Source organism: Ahaetulla prasina, chromosome 1 (genome assembly GCF_028640845.1).
Source record: "Ahaetulla prasina isolate Xishuangbanna chromosome 1, ASM2864084v1, whole genome shotgun sequence".
Lineage (NCBI taxonomy): Eukaryota > Metazoa > Chordata > Lepidosauria > Squamata > Colubridae > Ahaetulla > Ahaetulla prasina.
Window position 1 is genome coordinate 2021201 of NC_080539.1, and position 22754 is coordinate 2043954.

At 50.1% G+C, this 22754-nt stretch overlaps 1 protein-coding gene across 1 annotated transcript in view; it reads right to left on the reverse strand.

Annotated features, from left to right (window-relative positions):
* MYO18A (myosin XVIIIA) overlaps positions 1-21091 on the reverse strand; it is a 202251-nt gene extending 181160 nt beyond the window's left edge. The window contains exon 1 of the mRNA XM_058163839.1: positions 20971-21091. The gene's annotated coding sequence lies outside the window, so the exon portion shown is untranslated. The remainder of the gene's footprint in view (positions 1-20970) is intronic.
* Positions 21092-22754: the final 1663 nt, after the last annotated feature.

Genomic DNA, 22754 nt, shown 5'->3' on the forward strand with positions numbered 1-22754 from the left:
TGAAGGATAAAGAGACATCAGTATTTTATGATATATGGGAACAGTGGTATGGATGGATGGATGGATGGAAAGGAGATAGGAATATTTAGTTACTAAGTATAATCAATAGGTAAAATAAGAACACAAATATGTATAATTTAATGTTGGTCATTATTGCACGGATTATTGTTAGATGAAAAACACCACAAATCTGTTGTTTGTATTCTGTGTTTTAATATGACAAACCGCCCTGAGTCCTTTGGGAGAAGGCGGTATAGAAATTAAATTATAAATAAAATAAAATAAAATAAAATAAAATAAAATAAAATAAAATAAAATAAAATAAAATAAAATAAATAGCTGTTAAATGATATCAGCTTTTCTTTTCCTTTTTCTATGCTTTTAATGTAAAAAGTTCAATAAAGTATATATATATATATATATATATATATATATATATATATATTTGCAAATATATATATATATTTGCTCCCAGAAGCACGGCTGAAGCCTGAAGATGATTTAATGAGACTTCAAACGGCCAAGACACTTCCAATTTTACGGGAGAAAACCCGAACAACCAAAGACCTATATATATATATATATATATATATATATATATTTTCTGAGGTTTTCGCGGGTGTTTGTATGTAGGTCTTTGGTTGTTGGGTTTTCTCCGTGTAAAATTGGAAGTGTCTTGGCGACGTTTGACAAAGTCTCATTCGTCATCTTCAGGCTTCAGCTGCTTCTGGGAGCAATGTGATCGCAGCTGTTCTTCCTTTAACTGCTAGTGGGGGTTTGAACTGATTGGTGAGCTGCTGTGCTCTGATGGCTGACGTGAGCTTGGTTGCTCAGTCTAGTCTGTGCTGCAATTTGAGCTGCAGGTAACTGTGTTTGGCTTTTGTGGTCGTGCTAGTGGTGTCAGTCTGCTGCATGAATGAATTGGAGGGTTTGAAATGGCTAATGTTGCAGCTGCGGTCTGGATGGTCCTTCGCTCTGCATGTGTGGGTTTGGTCTGCTGCTGGGTGGATGTGGTGACATCCTGACTGTGTGTGTGAATCTGGTGTCATTCTCGTATTAGGGACTCGTTTGTCAATAAACACTAATTCACGGGAGAAAACCGAACAACCAAAGACCTATATACAAACACCGTGAAAACCTCAGAAAACAAATATATATATATATATATATATATATATATATATATATATATATATATATAATATATATATATAAAAGTTGAAAAAAAAATTTCCACAGTTTGCCCGGAAGCAAACTTTTATTTACCTGAGCCCATTAATGATGAGTGACTCCAAAGAAAACAAACCTCCCTCCAGGTGAGCTCCGGATGACTTCACCCAAGGTTGCCCAGGTAATTTTCTTGGCAGCTGGACCAAAGTCCTGTACCTTTGGCTGCCATCCCGGAGGCCTCCCGCCCAGGGGTACCCCGAAGCTGGCTCTGCTTCGCTTTTGATCCCCAGATAAGGGCAGCAGACAGCAGACAGAAGAGTCTGGCACGCTTGATTTATGATCGAAAGAGCCCAAGGCTCTGATCCAACTGAAGTAAGACTCTGGAAAGGGTGCAGAGAAGAGCAACCGAGAGGATTCAAGGGGCTGGAGGCTAAAACATACGATGAACCATTGCAGGAACTGGGGTGTCTCTAGTTTCAATTCAAATCTTTATTGTCAGTGCACAACATAACATAACATAACAACAGAGTTGGAAGGGACCTTGGAGGTCTTCTAGTCCAACCCCCTGCCCAGGCAGGAAACTCTACACCATTTCAGACAAATGGCTATCCAACATTTCCTTAAAAATTTCCAGTGTTGGAGCATTTACAACTTCTGGTGGCAAGTAGTTCCACTGATTGATTCTTCTGACTGTCAGGAAGTTTCTCCTTAGAGAAACATATGTGCAATGAGATTGGTTGAGCTCCCTCACACACACCCCAAACACAATACAACTCACACCAGGGCCTCTGGTGGCTCAGCAGACTAAGTCTTGTCTGTTATTAACAGCAGCTGCTTGCAATTACTGCAGGTTCAAGCCCCACCAGGCCCAAGGTTGACTTCCATCCTTTATAAGGTAGGTAAAATGAGGACCCAGATTGTTGGGGGGGCAATAAAAGTTGACTTTGTATATAATATACAAATGGATGAAGACTATTGCTTGACATAGTGTAAGCCGCCCTGAGTCTTCGGAGAAGGGCGGGATATAAATGCAAATAAAATAAATAATCTGAAGAACGGTTGCAGGAACTGGGTATGTCTAGTTTAATGCAAAGAAGGACTCGGGGGGAACCTGATAGCAGCATTCCAGTATTTGAGGGGCTGCCCCAAAGAAGACGGGGGGTTCAATTTATTTTCCAAAGCACCTGAAGGCAGGACAAGAAGCAACAGATGGAAACCCATCAAGGAGAGAAGCAACCTAAGGAGAAATTTCCTGACAATGAGAAAAGTTAATCAGTGGAACAGCTTGCCACCAGACGTTGTGGGTGCTCCATCGCTGGAGGTTTTCAAGAAGAGATTGGACAGTCATTTCTCCGATTTTATATAAGGTCTCCCGCTTGAGCAGGGGGGGTTGGACTAGAAGACCTCCAAGGACCCTTCCAGCTCTGTTATTCTGTTAATTAAGATGATGAGGGGACTGGAGGCTAAAACGTATGAAGAACGGTTGCAGGAAGTGGGAATGCCTAACCAAGAGAAGGACCAGGGGTGACGGGATAGCCAGATTCCAACATTTGAGGGGCTGCCACAGAGAGAGAGGGGGGTTCATACACCCTTTACTTCACAGCAACCCTGCAACTTTGTTACGGTCACTGAACGAACGGCTGTAACCCGAGGACTCTCTATATTATTATAAAAACAACCTCATTGAATGACCCTGATGTCATGTCAGCCGATTACGATGGGCAAGTTGATGGATTTTTGTCTCAACAGGAATCCCTTTTGGGAGACATTTAAATCTTTTTTAGGACGGTGGGAGGGTAACCTTCACGCCCATTTAAATGTCCTTGATGTGATGGGAAATTGGGGGGGGGGAGGATGTTGTTACCCACAGGAAAAGCCTATTTTTTTTCAATTTGGGGTAATTTACGAGGGTTTGGGAAGCCCCAGTCTGGGACAACTCAGAACAACTCAGAACTCAGAACAACTCAGAACAACTCAAGAGTCCTCAAGCTCTCGTCTTGTCATCTGACTCCTTGGAGTCCTTGGCCGCCCTCAATCCCTTGCCGCATTCTTGCCATCGATTTCATTTGTGGGGTTTTTTTTAGTGGAGCCGATTTTAAAAGAAAAAACAATTTTCTTTTTTGATGGGCTGGGACTTTTTTTTTTTGATGTTCTTTAGCAGTAAAAGCCACAAACTTCCTAAGCTGGTTTGCAAGCTTAAATTTATCCCTCTGACTCGGTTTTGTGAAATGTGCTTTAGAAATTCTATGGGGGGGGGGGGAGAAAAGATATTTGGATACTGAAATGGAGTTGCCACACTTCTTATTAGTCACGAAGTCGTGTCCGACCCATCGCGGCCCCATGGGCAACGTTCCTCCGGGCCTTCCTGTCCTCTACCATCCTCTGGAGTCCATTTAAGCTCACGCCGACTGCTTCAGTGACTCCATCCAGCCTCCTCGTTCTCTGTCGTCCCCTTCTTCTTTTGCCCTCCATCGTTCCCAGCATTAGGCTCTTCTCCAGTGGGTCCTTCCTTCTCATTAGATGGCCAAAATATTTTCCTTCATGGATTACTGCCTTGTCGTGGCGAAGAGGCTTGCGTAGCTCAATGAAGTGGTGAGCGATGCCATGTAGGGCCACTTAAGATGGACGGGTCATAGCAGAGAGCTCTGACAAAACGTGATCCACTGGAGAAACCCACTTCAGTATCTTTACAATGAAAAGCCCCCTGGACGTTTGCCACACTACACGGTCGTTATTCAAGCAGTGAATAGAATTCAAGCGGTGTGGCTCAGGCTGTAAGAAGCCTGTTATTAAAACACAGCTGCCTGCAATTACTGCAGGCTCGAGTCCCACCAGGCCCAAGGTTGACTCAGCCTTCCATCCTTTATACGGTAGGTAAAATGAGGACCCAGATTGTTGGGGGGGCAATAAAAGTTGACTTTGTATATAAATATACAAATAGGATGAGACTATTGCCTTACACAATCTAAGCCACCCTGAGTCTTCAGAGAAGGGCGGGATATAAATGTAAATAAATAAATAAATAAATAAACCAAGTCAGGAAATTTCTCCTTTGTTCCAGATTCAATTTTTTTTTTAAATTTAATTTTATTTTATCTTCCTCTGGATGTTTCCATCCATTGACCAACCCACCCTTCCTTCCTTCCTTCCCTCCTTCCTTTCTTCCTTATCACTGGAGATTTTTACGAAGAGACTGGACAACCGTTCATCTTAAATGGCATAGGGTCTCCTGCCTGAGCAAGGGGCTGGACTAGAAGACCTCTAAGGTCCCTTCCAACTCTGTTTATTCTGTTATGCTGTTTTCCTCCCTCCCGCCCTCCCGCCCTCCCTTTCCTTCTTCCTTTTTTCCTTCCTTCCTTCCTTCTTTCCTTCTCATTACGTGGCCAAAGTATTTTCCTTCGTGGATTACTGCCTTGTCGTGGCGAAGAGGCTTGCGTAGCTCAATGAAGCGGTGAGCGATGCCATGTAGGGCCACTTAAGATGGACGGGTCATAGCAGAGAGCTCGGACAAAACGTGATCCACGGGAGAAGGAAATGGCAACCCACTTCAGTATCTTTACAATGAAAAGCCCCCTGGACGTTTGCCACACTACACGGTCGTTATTCAAGCAGTGAATAGAATTCAAGCGGTGTGGCTCAGGCTGTAAGAAGCCTGTTATTAAAACACAGCTGCCTGCAATTACTGCAGGCTCGAGTCCCACCAGGCCCAAGGTTGACTCAGCCTTCCATCCTTTATAAGGTAGGTAAAATGAGGACCCAGATTGTTGGGGGGGCAATAAGTTGACTTTGTATATAAATATACAAATAGGATGAGACTATTGCCTTACACACTGTAAGCCGCCCTGAGTCTTCGGAGAAGGGCGGGATATAAATGTAAATAAATAAATAAATAAAACCCCAACTCAGGAAATTTCTCCTTTTTTCCAGATTCAATCTTTTTTTTTAAATTTAATTTTATTTTATCTTCCTCTGGATGTTTCCATCCATTGACCAACCCACCCTTCCTTCCTTTCTTCCTTCCTTCCTTCCCTCCTTCCTTTCTTCCTTATCACTGGAGATTTTTAGGAAGAGACTAGACAACCGTTCATCTTAAATGGCATAGGGTCTCCTGCCTGAGCAAGGGGCTGGACTAGAAGACCTCCAAGGTCCCTTCCAACTCTGTTTATTCTGTTATGCTGTTTTCCTCCCTCCCGCCCTCCCTCCCTCCCTCCCTCTCCTTCTTCCTTTTTTCCTTCCTTCCTTCCTCCTTTTCCTTCTCTCTTCCTCTTTTTCCTTCCTTTCTTCCTCCCTTCTTCGTCACTGGAGGTTTTCAAGAAGAGATTGGAGAGCCATTTGTCTGGAATGATAAAGGGTCTCTTGCTTGAGAAGGGGATTAGACTATAAGACCTCCAAGGTCCCTTCCAACTCGGTTATCCATCCTTCCTTCCTTCCTTCCTTCCTTCCTTCCTTCCTTCCTTCCTTCCTTCCTTCCTTCCTTCCTTCCTTCCTTCCTTCCTTCCTTCCTTCCTTCCTCACAGAATAACAGAGCCCCATACAAATGGCCGTCCAGTCTCTTCTTAAAAACCTCCTCCTTAAAAACTGCTGAAGTCTGTGTTAAACAGCCCTTAAGTGCAGAGGGCTCGTGTCCCTCTTGTAAGCAAGCCATTCTTGGAGTGAACCAGCCTCTCAGCCCCTTCACAAAGGCCCTTGTTGTGCAAACAGAAGCTTTTCTGGGAATGAGGGAAAAACATAAATAAATTCCTGGCTCTCTCGAGCTGGCTGGAGTAAGTCGCCTCTGTTTTCCTCCCCAGGGAGTTCGGGAGCGCTCATCTAATTTCCACCTTGCAGGAAAAGAATCGGGATCCTGCTCTCTGCAGGACAGGTCCACCCAGCAAGGTGTCGAGGATCTTGAGGCAAGGGCGGTTGGCAGGAATACGGAGAAGTAGAGAGCCCCGTGTTGGTGTAAGCCAGGGGTCTCCAACCTTGGCAACTTTAAGCCTGGTGGACTTTAACGCCCAGAATCCCCTAGCCAGCTTTGCCAAGGTTGGAGACCCCTGGTGTAAACTACATTTGGCGATATTTTTTTCCCTTTTTCTTTATTCCTTCCGTTAGTAACTTTGCATCAACTACTGATGTCCAAAAGAAGTGAAGATGGAATGATTCAATACAGGTAAGTCTCGACTTACAACCATTCTTTAACAACTGTGGAAGTCCTCCCCTCTTAAAGCATGTCAGCTGGGGAATTCTGGGAGTGGAAGTCCTCCCCTCTTAAAGCATGCTGGTTGGGGGATTCTGGGAATGGAAGTCCTCCCCTCTTAAAGCATGTCAGCTGGGGAATTCTGGGAGTGGAAGTCCCCTCTTAAAGCATCTGGCTGGGGAATTCTGGGGTGGAAGTCCCCTCTTAAAGCATGTCAGCTGGGGAATTCTGGGAGGAAGTCCTCTTAAAGCATGTCAGCTGGTTGTGGAATTCTGGGAGTGGAAGTCCTCCCCTCTTAAAACAAGCTGGATAGGGGATTCTGGGAGTGGAAGTCCTCCCCTCTTAAAACAAGCTGGTTGTGGAATTCTGGGAGTGGAAGTCCTCCCCTCTTAAAACAAGCTGGTTGTGGAATTCTGGGAGTGGAAGTCCTCCCCTCTTAAAGCATGTCAGCTGGGGAATTCTGGGAGTGGAAGTCCTCCCCTCTTAAAGCATGCTGGTTGGGGGATTCTGGGAATGGAAGTCCTCCCCTCTTAAAGCATGCTGGTTGGGGGATTCTGGGAATGGAAGTCCTCCCCTCTTAAAGCATTCTGGCTGGGGGATTCTGGGAGTGGAAGTCCTCCCCTCTTAAAGCATGGCTGGCTAGGGGATTCTGGGAGTGGAAGTCCTCCCCGCTTAAAGCAGGCTGGCTGGGGGATTCTGGGAGTGGAAGTCCAACCCTCTTAAAGCAGGCTGCCTGGGGAATTCTGGGAGTGGAAGTCCTCCCCTCTTCAAGCAGGCTGGCTGGGGGATTCTGGGAGTGGAAGTCCTCCCCTCTTAAAGCATGTCAGCTGGGGAATTCTGGGAGTGGAAGTCCTCCCCTCTTCAAGCAAGCTGGTTGTGGAATTCTGGGAGTGGAAGTCCTCCCCTCTTAAAGCATGTCAGCTGGGGAATTCTGGGAGTGGAAGTCCTCCCCTCTTAAAGCATGTCAGCTGGGGAATTCTGGGAGTGGAAGTCCTCCCCTCTTAAAGCATGTCAGCTGGGGAATTCTGGGAGTGGAAGTCCTCCCCTCTTAAAGCATGGCTGGCTGGGGGATTCTGGGAGTGGAAGTCCTCCCCTCTTAAAGCATGGCTGGCTGGGGGATTCTGGGAGTGGAAGTCCTCCCCTCTTAAAGCAGGCTGGCTGGGGGATTCTGGGAGTGGAAGTCCTCCCCTCTTAAAGCATGTCAGCTGGGGAATTCTGGGAGTGGAAGTCCTCCCCGCTTAAAGCAGGCTGGCTGGGGGATTCTGGGAGTGGAAGTCCACCCCTCTTAAAGCAGGCTGGCTGGGGAATTCTGGGAGTGGAAGGCCTCCCCTCTTCAAGCAGGCTGGCTGGGGAATTCTGGGAGTGGAAGTTCTCCCCTCTTCAAGCAGGCTGGCTGGGGAATTCTGGGAGTGGAAGTCCACCCCTCTTAAGGCAGGCTGGCTGGGGAATTATGGGAGTGGAAGTCCAACCCTCTTAAAGCATGCTGGCTGGGGAATTCTGGGAGTGGAAGTCCTCCCCTCTTAAAGCATTGCTGGCTGGGGGATTCTGGGAGTGGAAGTCCAACCCTCTTAAAGCAGGCTGGCTGGGGAATTCGGGGAGTGGAAGTCCATCCCTCTTAAAGCCTGCTGGCTGGGGAATTCTGGGAGTGGAAGTCCTCCCCTCTTAAAGCAGGCTGGCTGGGGAATTCGGGGAGTGGAAGTCCATCCCTCTTAAAGCCTGCTGGCTGGGGAATTCTGGGAGTGGAAGTCCTCCCCTCTTAAAGCAGGCTGGCTGGGGAATTCTGGGAGTGGAAGTCCTCCCCTCTTAAAGCAGGCTGGCTGGGGAATTCTGGGAGTGGAAGTCCTCCCCTCTTAAAGCATGGCTGGCTGGGGAATTCTGGGAGTGGAAGTCCTCCCCTCTTAAAGCAGGCTGGCTGGGGGATTCTGGGAGTGGAAGTCCTCCCCTCTTAAAGCAGGCTGGCTGGGGGATTCTGGGAGTGGAAGTCCTCCCCTCTTAAAGCAGGCTGGCTGGGGGATTCTGGGAGTGGAAGTCCTCCCCTCTTAAAGCAGGCTGGCTGGGGGATTCTGGGAGTGGAAGTCCTCCCCTCTTAAAGCAGGCTGGCTGGGGAATTCTGGGAGTGGAAGCCCATCCCTCTTAAAGCAGGCTGGCTGGGGGATTCTGGGAATTGAAGTCCTCCCCTCTTAAAGCAGGCTGGCTGGGGGATTATGGGAGTGGAAGTCCTCCCCTCTTAAAGCAGGCTGGCTGGGGATTCTGGGAGTGGAAGTCCTCCCCTCTTAAAGCAGGCTGGCTGGGGGATTCTGGGAGTGGAAGTCCTCCCCTCTTAAAGCAGGCTGGCTGGGGAATTCTGGGAGTGGAAGTCCTCCCCTCTTAAAGCAGGCTGGCTGGGGAATTCTGGGAGTGGAAGTCCTCCCCTCTTAAAGCAGGCTGGCTGGGGATTCTGGGAGTGGAAGTCCTCCCCTCTTAAAGCAGGCTGGCTGGGGAATTCTGGGAGTGGAAGTCCTCCCCTCTTAAAGCAGGCTGGCTGGGGAATTCTGGGAGTGGAAGTCCTCCCCTCTTAAAGCAGGCTGGCTGGGGAATTCTGGGAGTGGAAGTCCTCCCCTCTTAAAGCAGGCTGGCTGGGGAATTCTGGGAGTGGAAGTCCTCCCCTCTTAAAGCAGGCTGGCTGGGGGATTCTGGGAGTGGAAGTCCACCCCTCTTAAAGCATGCTGGCTGGGGGATTCTGGGAGTGGAAGTCCTCCCCTCTTAAAGCAGGCTGGCTGGGGGATTCTGGGGTGAAGTCCTCCTCTTAAAGCAGGCTGGCTGGGGATTCTGGGAGTGAAGTCCTCCCTCTTAAAACAGGCTGGCTGGGGGATTCTGGGAGTGGAAGTACTCCCCTCTTAAAGCAGGCTGGCTGGGGAATTCTGGGAGTGAAAGTCCTCCCCTCTTAAAGCAGGCTGGCTGGGGGATTCTGGGAGTGAAAGTCCTCCCCTCTTAAAGCAGGCTGGCTGGGGATTCTGGGAGTGGAAGTCCTCCTCTTAAAGCAGGCTGGCTGGGGATTCTGGGGTGGAAGTCCTCCCTCTTAAAACAGGCTGGCTGGGGATTCTGGGAGTGGAAGTCCTCCTCTTAAAGCAGGCTGGCTGGGGAATTCTGGGGTGGAAGTCCTCCCTCTTAAAGCAGGCTGGCTGGGGAATTCTGGGAGTGAAGTCCTCCTCTTAAAGCAGGCTGGCTGGGGATTCTGGGGTGGAAGTCCTCCTCTTAAAGCAGGCTGGCTGGGGATTCTGGGAGTGGAAGTCCTCCCTCTTAAAGCAGGCTGGCTGGGGGATTCTGGGGTGGAAGTCCTCCTCTTAAAGCAGGCTGGCTGGGGATTCTGGGGTGGAAGTCCTCCCTCTTAAAGCATGCTGGCTGGGGATTCTGGGGTGGAAGTCCTCCTCTTAAAAGGCTGGCTGGGGGATTCTGGGAGTGGAAGTCCTCCCCTCTTAAAGCATGCTGGCTGGGGAATTCTGGGAGTGGAAGTCCTCCCCTCTTAAAGCAGGCTGGCTGGGGGATTCTGGGAGTTGAAGTCCTCCCCTCTTAAAACAAGCTGGTTGTGGAATTCTGGGAATGGAAGTCCAACCCTCTTAAAGCATGGCTGGGGATTCTGGGGTGAAGTCCTCCTCTTAAAGCAGGCTGGCTGGGGATTCTGGGGTGAAGTCCACCTCTTAAAGCAGGCTGGCTGGGGATTCTGGGAGTGGAAGTCCACCTCTTAAAGCAGGCTGGCTGGGGATTCTGGGAGTGGAAGTCCTCCTCTTAAAGCAGGCTGGCTGGGGATTCTGGGGTGGAAGTCCTCCTCTTAAAGCAGGCTGGCTGGGGATTCTGGGAGTGGAAGTCCTCCTCTTAAAGCATGTGGCTGGGGAATTCTGGGGTGAAGTCCTCCCTCTTAAAGCAGGCTGGCTGGGGATTCTGGGAGTCCTCCTCTTAAAGCAGGCTGGCTGGGGATTCTGGGGTGGAAGTCCTCCCTCTTAAAGCAGGCTGGCTGGGGATTCTGGGGTGGAAGTCCTCCCTCTTAAAGCAGGCTGGCTGGGGATTCTGGGGTGGAAGTCCTCCCTCTTAAAGCAGGCTGGCTGGGGATTCTGGGAGTGGAAGTCCTCCTCTTAAAGCAGGCTGGCTGGGGATTCTGGGGTGGAAGTCCTCCCTCTTAAAGCATGGCTGGCTGGGGAATTCTGGGGTGGAGTCCTCCCTCTTAAAGCATGGCTGGCTGGGGATTCTGGGGTGGAAGTCCTCCCTCTTAAAGCAGGCTGGCTGGGGATTCTGGGGTGGAAGTCCTCCCTCTTAAAGCAGGCTGGCTGGGGATTCTGGGGTGGAAGTCCTCCCTCTTAAAGCAGGCTGGCTGGGGATTCTGGGGTGGAAGTCCTCCTCTTAAAGCATGCTGGCTGGGGATTCTGGGGTGGAAGTCCTCCTCTTAAAGCAGGCTGGCTGGGGAATTCTGGGAGTGGAAGTCCTCCCTCTTAAAGCATGCTGGCTGGATTCTGGGGTGGAAGTCCTCCTCTTAAAGCAGGCTGGCTGGGGATTCTGGGGTGGAAGTCCTCCTCTTAAAGCAGGCTGGCTGGGGATTCTGGGAGGAAGTCCTCCCTCTTAAAGCAGGCTGGCTGGGGAATTCTGGGGTGGAAGTCCTCCTCTTAAAGCAGGCTGGCTGGGGATTCTGGGGTGAAGTCCATCCCTCTTAAAGCAGGCTGGCTGGGGAATTCTGGGAGTGGAAGTCCTCCCCTCTTAAAGCAGGCTGGCTGGGGGATTCTGGGAGTGGAAGTCCTCCCCTCTTAAAGCAGGCTGGCTGGGGGATTCTGGGAGTGGAAGTCCTCCCCTCTTAAAGCATGGCTGGCTGGGGGATTCTGGGAGTGGAAGTCCTCCCCTCTTAAAGCAGGCTGGCTGGGGGATTCTGGGAGTGGAAGTCCTCCCCTCTTAAAGCAGGCTGGCTGGGGGATTCTGGGAGTGGAAGTCCTCCCCTCTTAAAGCAGGCTGGCTGGGGGATTCTGAGAGCTGAAGTCCTCCCCTCTTAGAGCATGCTGGCTGGGGGATTCTGGGAGTGGAAGTCCTCCCCTCTTAAAGCATACTGGCTGGGGGATTCTGGGAGCTGAAGTCCTCCCCTCTTAGAGCATGCTGGCTGGGGGATTCTGGGAGTGGAAGTCCACCCCTCTTAAAGCATACTGGCTGGGGGATTCTGGGAGCTGAAGTCCTCCCCTCTTAAAGCATACTGGCTGGGGGATTCTGGGAGTGGAAATCCTCCCCTCTTAAAGCATGCTGGTTGGAGGATTCTGAGAGCTGAAGTCCTCCCCTCTTAGAGCAGGCTGGCTGGGGGATTCTGGGAGTGGAAGTCCTCCTCTCTTAAAGCAGGCTGGCTGGGGGATTCTGGGAGTGGAAGTCCAACCCTCTTAAAGCATGCTGGCTGGGGAATTCTGGGAGTGGAAGTCCAACCCTCTTAAAGCATGCTGGCTGGGGAATTCTGGGAGTGGAAGTCCAACCCTCTTAAAGCAGGCTGGCTGGGGAATTCTGGGAGTGGAAGTCCACCCCTCTTAAAGCATGTCAGCTGGGGAATTCTGGGAGTGGGTCCTCCCCTCTTCAAGCAGGCCGGCTGGGGAATTCTGGGAGTGGAAGTCCTCCCCTCTTCAAGCAGGCTGGCTGGGGAATTCTGGGAGTGGAAGTCCTCCCCTCTTAAAACAAGCTGGTTGTGGAATTCTGGGAGTGGAAGTCCTCCCCTCTTAAAACAAGCTGGATAGGGGATTCTGGGAGTGGAAGTCCTCCCCTCTTAAAACAAGCTGGATAGGGGATTCTGGGAGTGGAAGTCCTCCCCTCTTAAAGCAGGCTGGCTGGGGAATTCTGGGAGTGGAATTCCAACCCTCTTAAAGCAGGCTGCCTGGGGAATTCTGGGAGTTGAAGTCCAACCCTCTTAAAGCAGGCTGCCTGGGGAATTCTGGGAGTGGAAGTCCTCCCCTCTTAAAGCAGGCTGGCTGGGGAATTCTGGGAGTGGAAGTCCTCCCCTCTTAAAGCAGGCTGGCTGGGGGATTCTGGGAGTGGAAGTCCACCCTCTTAAAGCAGGCTGGCTGGGGAATTATGGGAGTGGAAGTCTATTCATCTTAAAGCAGGCTGGCTGGGGGATTCTGGAAGTGGAAGTCCTCCCCTCTTAAAGCATGGCTGGCTGGGGAATTCTGGGAGTTGAAGTCTATCCATCTTAAAGCAGGCTGGCTGGGGGATTCTGGGAGTGGAAGTCCTCCCATCTTAAAGCAGGCTGGCTGGGGAATTCTGGGAGTGGAAGTCCATCCCTCTTAAAGCAGGCTGGCTGGGGGATTCTGGGAGTGGAAGTCCATCCCTCTTAAAGCAGGCTGGCTGGGGGATTCTGGGAGTGGAAGTCCTCCCCTCTTAAAGCAGGCTGGCTGGGGAATTCTGGGAGTGGAAGTCCTCCCCTCTTAAAGCATGCTGGCTGGGGGATTCTGGGAGTGGAAGTCCTCCCCTCTTAAAGCAGGCTGGCTGGGGAATTCTGGGAGTGGAAGTCCTCCCCTCTTAAAGCAGGCTGGCTGGGGGATTCTGGGAGTGGAAGTCCTCCCCTCTTAAAGCAGGCTGGCTGGGGGATTCTGGGAGTGGAAGTCCTCCCCTCTTAAAGCAGGCTGGCTGGGGGATTCTGGGAGTGGAAGTCCATCCCTCTTAAAGCAGGCTGGCTGGGGAATTCTGGGAGTGGAAGTCCACCCCTCTTAAAGCAGGCTGGCTGGGGAATTCTGGGAGTGGAAGTCCATCCCTCTTAAAGCAGGCTGGCTGGGGGATTCTGGGAGTGGAAGCCCTCCCCTCTAAAAGCATTCTGGCTGGGAAATTCTGGGAGTGGAAGTCCTCCCTCTTAAAGCAGGCTGGCTGGGAGATTCTAGGAGTGGAAGTCCACCCCTCTTAAAGCAGGCTGGCTGGGAAATTCTGGGAGTGGAAGTCCTCCCTCTTAAAGCAGGCTGGCTGGGAGATTCTAGGAGTGGAAGTCCTCCCCTCTTAAAGCAGGCTGGCTGGGGAATTCTGGGAGTGGAAGCCCTCCCCTCTTAAAGCAGGCTGGCTGGGGAATTCTGGGAGTGGAAGCCCTCCCCTCTTAAAGCAGGCTGGCTGGGAAATTCTGGGAGTGGAAGTCCTCCCTCTTAAAGCAGGCTGGCTGGGAGATTCTAGGAGTGGAAGTCCACCTCTTAAAACAGGCTGGCTGGGGATTCTGGGGTGGAAGTCCTCCCTCTTAGAGCATGCAGGCTGGGGAATTCTGGGAGTGGAAGTCCTCCCCTCTTAGAGCAGGCTGGCTGGGGGATTCTGGGAGTGGAAGCCCTCCCCACTTAAAGCATGGCTGGCTGGGGGATTCTGGCAGTGGAAGTCCTCCCCTCTTAAAGCATGGCTGGCTGGGGGATTCTGGGAGTGGAAGCCCTCCCCACTTAAAGCATGGCTGGCTGGGGGATTCTGGGAGTGGAAGTCCTCCCCTCTTAAAGCAGGCTGGCTGGGGGATTCTGGGAGTGGAAGTCCTCCCCTCTTAAAACAAGCTGGTTGTGGAATTCTGGGAGTGGAAGTCCAACCCTCTTAAAGCATGCTGGTTGGGGGATTCTGGGAGTGGAAGTCCAACCCTCTTAAAGCAGGCTGGCTGGGGAATTCTGGGAGTGGAAGTCCAACCCTCTTAAAGCATGCTGGCTGGGGGATTCTGGGAGTGGAAGTCCAACCCTCTTAAAGCATGCTGGCTGGGGGATTCTGGGAGTGGAAGTCCTCCCCCCTTCAAGCAGGCTGCCTGGGGATTCTGGGAGTAGAAGCCCACCCCTCTTAAAGTTACCAGGGTCAAGAAACACTGATCAATTCTGCAGATTCACAGAACTTACTTGCTCTTCCTTCCTCACTCCCTCAACAACTTTTTGTTCACAAACTTAACAATTCAAGGCCTCCCCTCCTGGAATCTTCACACAGGACACAAAACTGCCCTCCTACACATATTTTGAACAGGCTACTCATTCTCAGCCCAGATTGAAGATAAAAGTATAAAGTTTGGGGAAGATAAACATAATAATAATATCCCATGCAACTGAAGAGAGATTTGCCAAGCCTTCTTGAAGCCTGGTCCCCGCACCAGACCAACTGTCCCCACAAGCCCCCCCCCCAAGCAATCAGGCCCCTTCACAAAAGGCCAGCAACCCCATTTGGGGTTACAGGAAATCCTTGACTTACAACTCAATTTGAATCCAAAACTTCTGTTGCTAAGCAGGACATTTGTTAAGTGAGTTTTGCCCCATCTTACGACCTTTCTCGCCACGGTTAAGTGAATCACTGCCATTGTTAACTTAGCAGCACGGTTGTTAAGTGAATCCCGCTTCCCCATTGACTTTACTCGTCAGAAGGTCGTCTAAGGGGATCACGTTACCGTCGGACACTGTGACCGTCACAAATACGAGTCAGCTGCCGAGCGTCCCACTTTTAATCACATGACCATGGGGATGCTGGTATGGTTGGTCGTAAGTGTGTAAAATGGTCATAAGTCACTTTTTTTGAGCGGCGTAACTTTGAACGGCCAGCAAACACACGGTTGTACCTGTACCAAAAGCAATTTGCCCGAATTCTCCTCCATGCCAGCCAGGAACAGCTGCCCTAAAGGCAGGGGAATAAGTTCGGAGAATTTGCACAAGGTGATTGCACAACCGGGTTCCCACCCTCACCGAGAAGGGCCGGACCAGAGCATACTTCCTACTGCTGGGCTCGATTTGCGAAGCCCACCTTGGCTGTAAAGGAAGACAGGTGAAAAATGGCCACGGGCAGGTGGGAAGCCGGCAACGGCATCTTTCCCCATCCCACAGCTGGAACCTGCTTTCCCTGGGAATTCAGACACACCCATCGCCCGAGCGATGAACAAGCACGCCCAGGTATGCTGTGACGTGAAGCCGAAAAAAGGTGAGTTTATTCAGACAGGCGGAACAAGAGGCGGTTTCTCCCCCATCATCTACCCTGGTCTGGAATCACCTGGTTTAAAGGTCGAACGAAGTTCAGAGACCGGAAACGACAAAGTCAGGGCGATTGGCGGACAACTCAAAAGCCCCCGAGCCCACCTCACCCTTCACCTCCCACCCAAGTGTGCGTCGCAGAGATGCAAGCTCTCTGGGTTGGGATGAAAAGGACTTTGCTTTGCTCACCTGACGGTCCATCAGACAGAATTTCAACCTGAGCTAAGGCTCTGGAAAGGGTGCAGAGAAGAGCAACCAAGCTTTTGAGTGCTGGTAAGGCCACACTTGGAATATTGCATCCAGTTTTGGCCACCAGAATGCAAAAAAAGGATGTTGAGACTCTAGAAAGAGTGCAGAGAAGAGCAACAAAGAGGATTAGGGGACTGGAGGCTAAAACATATGAAGAACGGTTGCAGGAACTGGGTCTGTCTAGTTTGATGAAAAGAAGGACTAGGGGAGACATGATAGCTGGCTTCCAATATTGGAGGGGCTGCCACAAAGAAGAATTGGGGATCAATTTCTTTTTCAAAGCCCCTGAAGGCAGGACAAGAAGCAACGGATGGAAACTCATCAAGGAGAGAAGCAACTTGGAATTAAGGAGACACTTCCTAACAGTGAGGACAAGTAACCAGTGGAACAGCTGGTTCCGACTCAGTTAAAGATCCGATCGTGGACAGGAACCAGGCCAACAAAAGAGGCTTTAACAGAATAACAGACTTGGAAGGGGCCTCGGAGGTCTTCTAGTCCAACCCTCTAGTCAAGCAGGAAAAACCTACCGGTATATGGGTAGTTCCAGACCTACGACCACAGCGGAGCCCTAAGTTTCTCTTGTTAAGTGAGATACTCGTTAAGGGAGCTTTGCCCCGTTTTACGAACTTTCTTGCCAGAGTTGTAAAGTGAATCACTGCAGCTGACAAGTTAGTAACCTGGCGGTTAAGCCAATCTGGCTTCTCCGTGGACTTTGCTGGTCAGGAGGTCGCAAAAGAGGATCACGTGACCCCCGGGACACTGCAACGGTCATAAATAATGCCAAGCATGTGAATATTGATCACGTGATCATGGAGATGACAAACCAGGGGACTCCAACCTTGGTCCCTTTAAGACTTGTGGACTTCAACTCCCAGAGTCCCTCAGCCAGCAAAGCTGGGAGTTGAAGTCCACAAGTCTTAAAGGGAGCAAGGTTGAAGACCCCTGGTGGAAAGGTTGCAACTGTGAAAAACGGCCCTAAGTCCCTTTTTTTCAGTGCTATTGTGACTTTGAACGGTCACTAAACGAACTGTTGTAAGTCAAGAACTGCCTGTAACATTCCAGACAAATGGCTGTCAAATCTTTTCTTAAAAAACCTCCAGTGATAAGAGCGCCCACAACTTCTGGTGGCCGGCTGTTCCACCGGTTTAATTGTCCTCGCTGTCAGGAAGTTTCTCCTTAATTCCCGGTTGCTTCTCTCCTTGGTTAGTTTTCCAATCGTTGTTTCTTGTCTTGTTTTCTGGTGTTTTGGAGACCCACAACTAACTCTTCTTTGGGGCAGCACCCCAAATATTGGAACGCTGCTATCACGTCCCCTCTGTCCATCCATTTTTCATTTAATAAACGTATTTTAACTACCTTTTTATTCCTGCAGAAGCCTCCTTGGAACTTGCCTACAAACAGTTCGTAAACAGGACGGGATTTTACGCCTGGCATGGGTTTTTTTCCTCTCTTTTTTTTTCTGCACAACACAGAAGGCATTGTTACTTGGCCTGGTAAAAGGCAGAACTCAGCATTGCTAGAAAACCCTCATTGTTGAAAGGGTTGTGCGCTGCCCTGAAGCTCACGCACGCATGCAAAAGGTGGGATGTAACGGGTAAGTCCCGGAGGGAGCTGCCTTTTGTGACATCACAGCTGCCGGTTGTTTAAACCGGGGTTGTCTTCTCTGATTGATAATAGCCTTCAAAGGCCTTTTGGGAAGGAAGGAAGCCAGGCATTTAGTCTAATTAACCTTTATAATTCCCTTTTAATGGAAAGCACAAGAGAACCCTCCTCCATCTGCAAGGATCGGGTGTTTTAAATGCTCCTTCTCCATCTTCCTTGGGGTTGTGTGTTTTTTTCCTCCCACTGCAAACCTTAAATGCAAGGTGAATGGATGCAACACGCTTAGCTGTGTTCCCCACTCCTTAACTGCCTCCCTCCTTTTAGAAAATTGTGTTTGTAAATACGCGCCTCTCGCCAATTTCATCCATCCGGCTGACAAAAGCGTGTGAAACAGCACATGTTGGTTTGAGCCAGATAAACAAGCATAGGTGGCTGAGCTATGAGGGTCCCTTCCAATTTGATAGGAGTGTATAAAAGACAGGGAGTGTGCAAAAATTCATGTTTCCCTTCTGATGAAAGGAAGAACTGCAGCAGTAAATGAAAATTCGGAGGAGAGCTATTGCGGACGCTTGCAAAATCTCACCTCTGCCCTGTTTACATGTTGATTCATTTTTTTTTATTTTTAAAGTGCTGGTTTTTAATAACATTTTTATTCTCCAAAGCATCCGAAGGCAGGAGTAGAAGCAATGGATGGAAACTAATCAAGGAGAGAAGCAACCTAGAATTAAGGAGAAATTTTTTTTTTAGAGTAGAATAGAATAGAATTTTTTATTGGCCAAGTGTGATTGGACACACAAGGAATTTGTCTTAGTGCATATGCTCTCAGTGTACATAAAAGAAAAGATACCTTCATCAAGGTACAACATTTACAACACAATTGATGGTCAATGTATCAATATAAATCATAAGGTTTGCCAGCAACATGTTATAGTCATACAGTCATAAATGGAAAGAGATTGGAATTAGAACAATTCACTAGTGGAACAACTTGCCTCCAGAAGTTGTAAATGCTCCGACACTGGAAGTTTTTAAGAAGAGATTGGGCAATCATTTTTATGAAATAGTAAAGGGTTTCTTTCCTAAGCAAGGGGTTGGGCTAGAAGACCTCCAAGGTCCCTTCCAACTATGTCATTCTATATTCTGTATGGTTTGGGTTATAATGACGTGAGCCACCTGACAGTGAGATATCGTATAGATTTAAGTAACCGAACACGAGAACTGGGCTCCAGATTTAGAAAATGTGAAAAGAATTCAAAATTGGAAAACATGTCCATCTCAACAGTGAAGGGACACAGGGCAGAAATATGTGCAGCCACACCCGTTTGCACTACTCAGGTGACCCTGAGGACACAGGTAAACCTCCCAGTGGCCTCAACGACTCTCTAAAAGGATGAAAAATGACCAGATATCTGCAAGGACGGCTTCCATTTCAAATCCTTCCATTCCCCAGGTCAGAGCGGAAGCAGCTCCTTGGATGAGAAGCGAAACGTCTTCAAAGAAAAAAACCAGAAAGTCCAGTTGCCTCTTGGAAAAAGCAACTTTGGGATAACCTTGAGCTGGATGACGGAGAATCCCCACAGACATGTAGCCAGGAAAAACCACCAGGCCAAAGATGGCAAAAGGAGGGATATAACAAAGGAAGCTACCATCTCCAATTCCCTTTTTGAGGCTCAGCCTGGAGTAAAAATTACGACAACCAACCCATGGAACCGAAGTTGCCTTCGGAAGTTGTGGGAGCTTCATTCCTGGAGGCTTTCAAGGGGAGACTGGACTGCCCTCGGTCAGAAATGGTGTAGGGTCTCCTGCTTGGGTGGGGGGTTGGACTAGAAATCAGGGGTCTCCAAGACTTGTGGACTTCAACTCCCAGAGTCCCTCAGCCAACAAAGCTGGGAGTTGAAGTCCACAAGTCTTAAAGGGACCAAGGTTGGAGACCCCTGGACTAGATGACCTACGAAGTCCCTTCCAACTCTGTTAATCTGTTAAACCCATTCTAACAACCCCTTTTACTTATGGATGGCCAACAGCTGTTGCCTTTTTTTTTAGAGAGGTGGTAAGCAAAGAGGAAGCAGAAAGGCCAAAAAATCATAAAAATGTAGGTGCTACTATAAGGAAGACATGACCAGCCCCTGCTTCAATGTACAAAAATTTAAATTTTCTTAAAAATTAATCACTCTAGCCTAGCCTGGGAGGAGGACAGGAACTTATTTATTTATATCCCGCCTTTATTATTATTATTTTTTAACGAAGAACTCAAGGCAGCAAACACAAATTCCTTCTGTTTCCAATCACACTTGGCCAATAAAAATTCTATTCTATTCTATTCTATTCTTCCAAGATTCACTTACCTCCTCTCCTATTTTCCCCTCAACAACAACCTTGTGAGGTGGGCTGGGCTGAGAGAAGAGGACTGGCCCAAAGTCACCCAGCCACCATTCATGCCTAAGGCAGGACTAGAACTCACCATCTCCTGGCTGTTAGCTCAGGTTCACCCAGCAGCTTTCGTGTCTAAGACGGGACTAGAACTCATGGTCTCCCATTTTCTAGCCTGGTTTAGACCAAACATGGTTTATTCCTTGGATAAGAACGGCATCAAGACTGTTTCCTTTCAAGCCCCCCTGCACGCGCACATACATACACACCTCTCGATAAATTCAACTATATCCCACTCAGATGTGGTGTGCAACAGACACAAAGCCCCCTGAAAAGCTGTGCCAGACCCCACCTCCCCAACCAGCCGGCTGGATATCACCAGATTCCCCCTGGTGAGGAACGGGGGCGTGCCAGCCTGACACACACATACACACACACACACCCTCTTTGGGCCGTCTCCAAGGGGCAGAACCGGGACCAAGTGAACACCAGGTACGCAAACACACACCCAGCAAGGTGTCAAGGAAGAGGAACTCCCGGCTCAATCAGGCCGGCCATTGCAAACACACCAGGGCTGGGTGGTACACACACACACACACACGCCCCTCTCCAGAGATGTGTGCAAAACACCCACACACCCCATTTGCAGCCCAACATTTGGGGACCTGGAGGAGCTCCCCCCACCCCAACCATTGCTGCATCCGAGGGGCAGGTAGGTTTTAAGGATTGCACAGCCACACCCGCTCCTCCTTCCTCTCTGGGCAGCCTTTCTTCTTCCCCCCCCTCCACCCCACCTCATTCCAAGTAGGATGCATGTTGCGGCAAAACACACACACACACAGCGATGCCCAGCCCCCCCTCCCTGACCCAGGGGGCTCCCCAGGCACCGCACACCTGGCCACCCCAAAGGCGCCGCCGCAGAGGAAAGGTGCATCTTTTGCAAAGGGGAGGGGGGGGAGAACATGCCCCTGACTCCCCCCCCGCGCCTGTTTCCAAGCCCCCCACCCCCACTCCAGACCCCCCACCCCAGACCAGCCCCCTCCACCTCCCCCCCTCGGTTGGAATTACCCCAAATTGCGTTGAACCAGAATCGCAGGTAAAACGGACGAGCCAATAATCCGCGATGCCCCGCGAAGCTTTCCCGAACTACAACTCCCGGCATGCCTCGCCGCCGCCAGTTTAGCGCGGGGCCGCTGGGAGTTGTAGTTCGGCTTCGGCTCCTTCGTCCGCTCGCCTGCGGGCTCTCCTCTCCTTCCTCCCTCCCTCCCTCCCCGCCAGCCCGGCTTCGGGAGGCTCTTGTCAAGCAGCCGCACGGACGCCGGCCCCAGACGGACACGCGTGTGGGGGGAGACACGCGTGCATTCAGACGTGCACACACAAAACAACCCCCCACCCACCCCAGACTGGGCAAGGGGGCCGAGTTCGAGCCCAGCCGGCTCCTCCTCGGCTTCGGCGCTGCCTCACCTCGGCCTGCTGCGGGTCCGTCCGTTCGAGTCGAGCCTCACCGCTCCGACCGCCGCTGCTGCCTCGCTCGGCCGCTCCCGGGCCGGCATCGGGCGACGACGGGGCGGGGCGGGTGGGAGGCTCCACCCCCTCGGGGGCGGGGCGTCGGCCGAGGGCTGTAGGGAAGGAGGGTGGGCGCGCGGGCGCGCGGGGTGGGGCTTCTGCCGGTCGCCTAGGCAACGGCGTAAGGCTCCTCCTCCTCCTCCTCCCTCTTGAGGCGGGAGCGGCTTGCTGAGGGGAAAGAGAAGAGAAAGAGAGCCGCGCGGCGGCCGAAGGGAGAGGGGGGTGTTTCGGCTAGGCTCCCCACCGAGGGGGTCGTTTCTGTCAGAATTGGGGGTCCCCCGTGTGGGGCTCCCCTCAGAGAAGGCCCCAAAGGTGCTTTCTTTTCAGGAGGCAACTGGGATTTCTTGGTGGTTGTTTTTTTTTTTCTTCTGTGAAGTCGTTTCGCTTCTCATCCAAGGAGCTTCTTCCACTCTGACAGGATGGTGTGGGAAGGGAGGAAGCTCCTTGGATGAGAAGCGAAACGTCTTCACAGGGAAAAAAAAACAACAACCAAGAAAGTCCAGTTGCCTCTTAAAAAATGCACCTTTGGGACAAACGGTGACCTGGATGGCGGAGAATCTCCACAGATCTTAGTTGTCGTTTTGTTTTTATCCTAAATTTGGAGCTGCCCTGAGGGAAAATGCCGCCTCAAGTTTTTTACGCCGGCCCTTCAGAGTAGGCCAGCCTAAGAAACCAAAGAATGCTAATGATACTCTGCTTGCTTTTATTAAAATAAAGCCTTGCCAGCCTCAGTGTGCTTCTTCCATTACATTTCTGCCTCGAGGCGTCAAGCATCTCTTGGTGGTGGCTTTTCCTCCAGTCTCTCAAATAGCTTTGATAGCCCATTAGGCTCACAGGCAGGAAGCCTTTGGCTTAAGGCCACAGCTAGGTCTTCTGTCGCCAAGCAACGTGGTCATTAACTGAATTGCGCCTCGTTTTGCAACCTTTTTGGAGTTGTGGTTGTTAAGTGAATCGCACGGTCATTGGGAGAACCATTAAGTTGTTCAGCAAGTCACGTCCAATTTTACAATCTCTTTGCCACAGTTGTTCAGCGAATCATGCCGTCGTTAAATGAATCATATGGTTGTTAAGTGAATCCAGCTTCCCCCCATTGACTTTGCTTATCAGGAGGTCACAAATGGCGATCACATGACACACACGCACACGCACACCGATGCTATAACCGTCATAAATACATGCCAGTTGCCAAGTGGCCAAATTTTGATCATGTGATCCTGGCTGAAGTGAGGATCAGTCAAAAGTACCTTTTTCCAGGATCATCGTGTTCATATTTTTAATGACTTGACTTGATTTCTATAGCCAACCAGCTCAAGCAAATGACTGGGCGGCTTATATTTATATATATATATATAATTTCAAACAGTTGCTAAATGAACTCCCTGTGGACTCCCACCTGTGGTCTTAATCCTAGTCCTAATCTGAGTTCTAGATTTAGCCCTAATCTTAATCGTATCCGAGCACTTCAGGAGAAAACAAAAAGGGAAAGAATAAGAGAATAAAAGAATGAGAGGAATCTGGTAACCCCTTTTCCAACCCACACATTTTATTCTGAGAGCATTTTTAAAAATTAGTTTTTAAAGACCTGAGATCTTTGACTTAGTAAAAACGGAATCGCTTAATTGCTTCACCCACTATTTTTTTTGGGGGGGGGAGGAACGGTTATTTCAGAGAATGAATATCTC